The 7,556-nt window shown below is 53.8% G+C and overlaps 1 long non-coding RNA gene across 1 annotated transcript; it reads left to right on the top strand.

Moving 5' to 3' along the window:
- The first annotated feature begins 2,450 nt into the window (after positions 1-2,450).
- Positions 2,451-3,152, top strand: LOC115307903. Its single transcript, XR_003916265.1, has 2 exons — positions 2,451-2,555; positions 2,945-3,152. It is a non-coding gene; the product is annotated as an uncharacterized LOC115307903 (long non-coding RNA).
- Positions 3,153-7,556: the final 4,404 nt, after the last annotated feature.

Raw genomic sequence — 7,556 nt, 5'->3', positions numbered from 1 at the left:
TACAGAAGCACTTGTGCATTCCAAGTTACAGCTCAGGAGTCTCAGTGACTTGTCCAACATGGGAGCTCCTTTTCCATTTCTCAACCCCCAGATTCCTCAGGAGTAGGAAACTGAAAACACTGACTCAGAAAAGCTCCATTCCTTCCTAATAATTGTGCTTTGTCCTTCCCATTTGACAGTGCTCTTGGAAATGTGCTGGTGTGATCTGGATCTGGGGCAGCCCTGACCTCCCACAGCCCTGACCACACACACCTCATCCAACGGCAGGAAGAACCTGCCTGGCTCCTGCTGGGGTTCTCACCACCCACCGACAGCTTCTCCCTGCAGAGGGGTGGGCAACTACCCAGGCAGGATGAGACCTGACCCCAGCAGGCAGCAAAGTCCCTGCCCTGGCACAAAGAACCCCGGAGCACAGGGACCCTGCTCTGCAGGACAGCCGCGGGCATCCCTGGCTTCACCCCCACCTTCCCACCCCGCAGCCATCCCTGGGAGAAGGAGCCCACCTGCGCTGTCCCTCTGACGGTGCTGCAGGGAAGGCCTGCCCTGGAGAACATCCTCCTCCAGCGCAACAGAGAAACTGGGAGAGTCCTGACAGATGTGCAAGGCTGTGGGATGTGGTAGCTTTAGGAGATTCCTCCAGGAACACAAGCGACATTGCCCTGCACCTGTAGACTCACTCTGCAGAGGAGTGTGAAGTTGTGTCCCCAAGTTGTGTCTCAGCTGAACACCTCCCATCTTTCTGCTGCCTTTAACCTCCCTTTGCCTTTCTTCTCTTCTCTCGTGCCTACAGGCAGTGCCCTCGGCCCTGCTGGGCTGTGCAGAGGAGCTGCTCCTGGGCAGAGCTGTCTCTCTGCAGTGCTGCCCGCTTGCCAGGATTTCCCTGTGTGCCAGGAGCCCGGCCCAGCTGAGCAGCACAGCAAGAGCCAAAGGCAGCCCTTTCTCTGCCCCTCTGGGTTCCCCACAGGTGTCCCTGGGGCTCCAGGGGAACCTGCTGTGGAACAGACTGAAGGAAACAATGATGTTCCCTCTTCTCCCCTCTTCAGTGACACTTCTTTCCAGCAGTGACACTTCTTTCCAGCAGTGACATTTCTCCTCTTAGAAAATTACCAGGGTATGATGATCACCTTTTCTAGTTTCATCATTACACAGGACACCAGGAGGGTGACAGCAAAGGATCTGGTAACTCCCTGGCACAGCGGGGGTTTTCCTGGAGTCACACAGAGAAATGTGTCAGGGCTCTGAGAGGTGTCCAACCCTGAGCTGGACTGATGCACACACGGGGGTGTTCAGAGACACGAGTCCTTCCCTGGCACACACACAGGCAGTTCATTGCAGCAGGGGCAGTGTCTCCCTGGGCTCCTGCTACCACTCCCAGAGCCTGGAGCCACCTCAGCCCCGTAATGCTCCCACCCTGCCCACTCCTACACTTCAGATGAACATTGGGGTTTTCTAGTCACTGGAACTGCCCAGACCAGCCCCTCCCTGGTCCCCCCATCTCCCTGCCCCGCCCAGCCCAGCAGAGCAGCACAGTCGTTTCTGGTCCTGCAGCAAGAAAGGGAGGCAATAGAGGACAGGGACAGTGACTGCATGTCTGGACTGCTCAGGAGATCATCAGCTCAGGCGGCAGCTCCTGCAGCCCCAGGGCCAGACCCGCTTCCCAGTGGCCCAGGCAACTGCTGCCACGTGGGCACAAGCTCTGCTGCCCAGGAGGGTCCTGTAGTGAAGGACTTTGCAGATGGCCACGTAGCAGTCGTAGGACATGATGGTGAGAAGGGCAAGCTCCGCTGTGATCAAGAAGAAAAGCAAAAAACACCTGTGCAGCTCATCCTGAGTAGGACATGCCCCTGGTGTTCCAGAGGGAATTGGCCATGGCTTTGGGGAGAGTGGTGCAGATGCAGCCCGGGTGTGTGAGGGAGAGGTGGAGCAGGAAGAAGTCCCTGGGGGGTGTGCAGGTGGTGGTGGCAGGCTACGGCGCTGAGGATGAGGCCGTTGCCCAGGAGGGCAGCCAGGGAGATGCCCAGGAAGAAGCAGAAGTGCAAGAGCTGCAGCCAGGAGGAGGAAGTGGGGGATGGAGCTGCTGTTGGACATGAGCTTCCTCCGGGCATCAGGAAATGTCCAAGGAGGAAAAGGCAGTGAAAACTTTGGGACAGGTTTCCTAGATCAAACCCATGAATTCCTCTGAGCATCTACCCTCATCCCAAGTATCTGCAGTCACACATATATAGATTCTGGACTGTAGAAGACAGGCTTAGCATGACTTTAAGATGATTTCTTCTCAATTTTTTGATTTATTTTTCTACTGCCAGGTCTGAGAGGGGCATCGTGGAACCAAAGGAACCCTGAGACATTTCAGAATCCCACATGTGTTGGGTCTGTCTGAGCTGGAGTTCATTTTCTCACTGCAGGCGTCACAGTGCTGTGCTTTGCATTGGGAGCTACAAAGGGGTTAATCACACCAGTGCTTTGGCAACTGCTGAGCAGGGCTGGTGCAGCATCTGCATTGTCAGCTTCGTCCCCTGAATCGGGGGCAAGATCATGGGAGGCGATACAGACAGGTCAGTTGAGCCAAATGGACCAAAGGGACATTGCAGAATATATGGCGTCAGCTCAGCTACAAGAGCTCAGGAAAGGAACAGGAAAGGGGGAAAATCCATTTTTTTACAATACATGCCTTCTGAGCGGCTTCTCTGTGTGGTGAAGCCCTGCTTCCCATGAAGTGGCCAGGTATCGCTGCTGACAGGAAGTAGAGAGAAAATCTTTTTATTTTCCTCTTCACTTATGCATGCGCAAACTTTGGCTTTTGCTTTAGTAAAGTGCCTGATCTCAAGGTAGAAATAATTTTCCATCTTATTCTGTCTCTTCTGTCTGGCTGGGAAGGGCAGCAATAGAGCAGCTTGGTGGGCACCTGGCATCCAGGTAAGGTCAACCCACTGCAACATTGCAGGGTCTCATGGAACCAAAGGACTGCTGGGAGACTGGGGGAACTCACGGAATCAAGTGGCCGTCGTGGCACTGCCCTGCATCATAGAAGCAAATGTTCCCTGGGAAACTACAGAAACCAGGGACTTAAGGGACATCATTGGGATGTGCGGGACCTCATGGAATTAAACAAACCGTGGGATATCTTTGGAACTTCATGGAATCAAAGGGATTGGAATCAAAGGGATAAAACAAAAGAATTAAACCCCATGACCAGAAACCATTGGATCGAACATTTCTTTAATATGCCAGCTGGGGATTCATGGGGGTACTCTGCCATGCATGAATCAAAGAATCAGTATAAATTTCGGAGTATAAATACAGTGATACTTGAAAGACCCTCCCCTTCACAAGCAGTCCAAAATTCTCTTCTGATTTTAGGGTCAAATAGCCTCTTGGATTTTATTCGTGGAGCAAGACTGCCATCTAGCGTCCATTTCTTCTGGGAGGGGCAGTCATTTTCACAGAGTGGTCTTCTCCCTTAGCAGGCCTCGTAGCATCTCTGATTGATCTATCCGACCCCTAACCCCTAAACTAAATGCTTTAGGACCAGCTAAGACGTATCTTAGAACTTCCCATTTGCTTAAACAATGTAAGACTTTCTTCTTAACAGAACAATTAAACAATTAAACAAGTTTTCTGAGGCCTGTAAGCTAATTTCTTGAAGATGGGCATATGATACACTCTCTATTAGTTTCCATGTATCATCTACATTCTCTCTCCTACAACTAATTGTAGTCTTAAAAGAAAAGAAAAGACTGCTACCATGCCAAGAAAGCAAACCCCTTTGTTGATTAGGATTTTTATCTAAGAAAAACTTCTGATTTACGAAGCCATTAAGGATGGAGATCCTCTCTCATTTCAGTGCCATTGTGACAATATGGGGCCTCATGTAACACATGGAACAGAGAACACTGCACATTCCCAAGCAATCAAGGGGCCATTGTAACACTCCAGGGCCTCATGGAAGACGGAGGCCCCGCAGAGAGACCTCAAATCAGAGGTTTGGGCAATCCTCAACCAGAGGAAGTTCAACAAGGGGAAGTGCCAGATTCTGTCCCTGTGATGGGGCAACCCCGAATGTCCGGACAGACTGGGAATGATATTCTGCATAGCAGCGCTGGAAAATGGCCTCTGGGGTCCTGGTGGATGGCCAGTTGGCCAAGAGTCAGTGGTGCTCTGGCGGGGGCTCACTGCTCGGTCACAGGAGGGTTTTCAGACACACGAGTCCTTCGCTTGCACACAGACACAGACAGTTCATGGCAACAGGGGCAGTATCTCCTGGGGTTCCTGCTGCCACGCCAGGAGCCTGGATGCACCTAAGCCCTTGTGGGGGTGCCCCCTGCTCTGCCACTATCTGAGATGCCCCACCGCCTGAGAGATGGAAACGCGGAGCTCTGTCCAAGAGAAGCACATCCCAGAGCTGCACGCATGGGCTTTGCCAGGATTTAGAACCGTAAATGCAATGTGACACCGAGACACTCTTTGTCCCACATAACTTCAAGGTCTCCCCAGGAGGTTGATGGCAATTGTTCTTGCTCAGGGTCATCTCCCCACACCAACAGCAGGTGTGTGCTCAAGACTTGTCTGTGCAATGCAAACAGATACACCCTGTCTAGTTCTTCCGGTCTCTCCAAGGAAGGCAAAAGAATCTCTGTGTGCCGGGTGAGAAGCCAGTGCTGGAAGTTGTGGTTCTATTGTGAGTGCCAAGAGCGGATGGCAGGTCTGTGATGAATGCCCTGAGGAGATGACCTGGGTTTTCCAGTGCACATGGCAATAGATCACACCCTGCTTTGGTGGTCATTTATGTCCTACGGAGGTGACAGAGATGGGAAAGAGAATGAAATTTTTGAATGTGCCTCTGAGTGCCCCTCAACCTGCTGCAAATGTGCAGATTCCAGTACATCCAGTTCAGGTGTGAGAGGCTGTTCCCTGGTCCTCTGAGCAAGAAGAGCTGGACGAGGGACACAGCAGAACTCGCTTACTGAGACTGCATCTCCATGAATCCCAAAGCAAGTGCGAGGGGTTATGCCACGTCCGAGTTTTCTCAGGGGAAGGTGTTTCTCCCATGCACTTGCCTCCCCGTGGCACTGGTGCCACAGCCCCCGACAAAACCACAAGTGGTCTTTGTCCCTAGCAAAAGTGCTCCTACTGCTAGCAGGGATGTTCCACGGGAAAGGCCAGGAGAGGTTGAGCCCGGAGGGCACTGAGCCCGGAGGGATGTTCTGCCTCTCGTGCCCCTCGACCATTCTCGCAAGCCCAGCCCGGCCCCGCCGGTTCTACGGTGCAGAGCACGGACCGCCGCCGCGCTGCCGCCGCTGTCGCCTGGCCTCCGCCTCCAGCCAGCACCCGAGGAGAGCCCGAGAGGCGTCGGCGCCTGTCCCAGCCCCGGGGCGGATTTGTCGGAGGAGGACAGGGGAGGAGGGAGAGGAAGGCAGAGGAGGCGGAGAGGAGGCGGCCCACCAGGAGCAGAGAGTCGGGGCTGGCAGGGGCAGCGAGGCACCGGGAAGCGGATCGGCGGCTGCGGCGCTGTCAGGCAGCGGGGCTGGTGGCTGGTCGCGGTTTTGATCTGTGCGCAGGGCTGGTGGCCGGAGCCCGTATCCATTCCTACCGGCAGCTCCCGGGTCACAGCCCCGAACTCCTCGTACGCGCTGCTAAATGGTCCAGAGAGCTGCGGGTGCCAACGGGGTGGCTGTTGGTGACGGGAGATGGTCTTTCCACCGTCCTCTGGCTCTCCGGACCCCATCATGGGAACGCGGCTCTGTATTCCTGGGCCCTGGCGGACACGGACTCATTGACACTGTCGTCTTCAGAGATTTCAGGGGATTCTCTTAGAAACAAAACTCGGTTAATTGGTTCTACGGCAGAGCAAATTAGCACCCCTATGAAAACATGGCTTTTCATTCCTACACAGAGCGCAGGCTTGCGACAGAATGCCTGAGTGCAAAGTGATTTATACAGCACAGGGCAGCGCAAATCTGGGCATCCTGCAGTCAGCTGCCATGTGTGTCCCTAGTTTCTCTTGAGGCATCGTCTCCTGGTTACTCTGATCCACTCCAGGCAGGAGCCACGATTCTCTGGTTCATGAAGATCTTTCTCTTTGGATAGGAGGAGGGGTTCTTACCTTGCCTGGAGTGTGGAAAAGACAGAGAGTAAGGGTCCGCAAGATTTGGAGTGTCACTCGTCAAGGATCTGAACACTACATCTCGGACGTGTTCTGAAGAAGCTGTGAAGGCAGACAGTGCGAAGGAGCGAGGTGCAACCAAGCCAGACCAAGCGTTAGAGGTGGTGAGAGAGGAAAGCAAAGCAGTAAGAAAGGAGAGACCTCCAGCCATGTGGCCCTGGCCTCAGGAAGGATGGTTGCAGGACCATCCTTCATTAGCCTCTCAGTAAAAATGCAGAATTCTCAGCTTCCTCTAAATGTGTTATCTCTCCTCTGATACTTAAGATGGTAGAAAATTTTCAGGAGCACACAGGCATAAGGAGGGTGAACTCGATAATGCTCTTCCACCTGGGAAGCATGTGAAAGCCTCTGTTTCCTGTGGTGTGATGGGTGCCTGGGATCCCTCTGGACTTGGTTTAGGGAAGGGGTTGGGTGTAAGGGTCTCCATCTGCCAAGCCCCCAGACCTTCAACTGCCCTGGGTGGGCCAGGGCTCTCCTAGCCCCACCACTCGCAAGCAGCACTCTGGTAGTTGCCCCATGTGCTCTTGCATGTGCGTCAGGGTCTTCATCCTGTTCCCTGCTCATCCCTCAGTACATTCCCTAGGTCATATGCTCTCCTTGCCATTGCTGGAGCTGGGATATCCAGCAGCCCTGCTGGAGCCACAGACTCCAGACTTTGCGTTTTCGCAGAAGAGAAAGGCAAATCTAGAGACACTGGGCTGCTGCCCAGCAGGGCTCATCTCCCTTTCCCGGGGAGCTGGGAGAGAGGCATTCTTCCCAGGCAGATGAAGAAGGACAGGGGAAAAGCCACAGAAGCGGAGGAGACACGTGTTCCCCGAGGAAGCTTCAAGCAGCCCAGAGAGCTGAGGACAGCACGGGAAGATGTGAAAGGTGCAGAAGGGTAGAGGCCCGGAGCTCCCAAAAGCACATCAGTGGGTGTGCAGCAGAGCAGGCGATTGCAAGTGGGGAGGGGAGGACTGCACTGCGAGCTGACCGGGAACAATCTCTACCCATGAGTGAGACCCCAGAGCCAGGCAATGCTCAGAATGCCATCGGCTGGGGGAGCCAGACGAGCTGTTGCTTGGGGAGGGAGAAACCCAAAGAGAGCATTTGAGGTACTGAAATACAGTTCATTTCTCGGCCCTCCTGCTTCCTTTGCTCCCCCTCTAAGAGATTCGTTTCTGGCAGCTCTCTTCTCCCGGCACAGGGTGGAGATTTCTGACACCCTCGGCAAACAGGCAGGTTTGTCTCAGCATGAATTTTGGCTACCTCGTCGTCACTTTCTGCCTGGTACACCTCCTCTCTATATCCCAGCTTTTCATAAATGCATTCTTTTTCCTCCCAGGAAATAGTCAACTGCCTTTTCAGGCCCCGTGGGGGAATACAACTGAATAGAGAAACATCGCTGCAGATC

The sequence above is a fragment of the Manacus vitellinus genome, unplaced genomic scaffold (assembly GCF_001715985.3).
Source record: "Manacus vitellinus isolate BGI_N305 unplaced genomic scaffold, ASM171598v3 ctg7180002428648_pilon, whole genome shotgun sequence".
NCBI classification, from domain to species: Eukaryota; Metazoa; Chordata; class Aves; order Passeriformes; family Pipridae; genus Manacus; species Manacus vitellinus.
The sequence above is the reverse complement of the archived record's forward strand: the minus strand, read 5'-3'. Positions and strand labels throughout refer to the sequence as shown.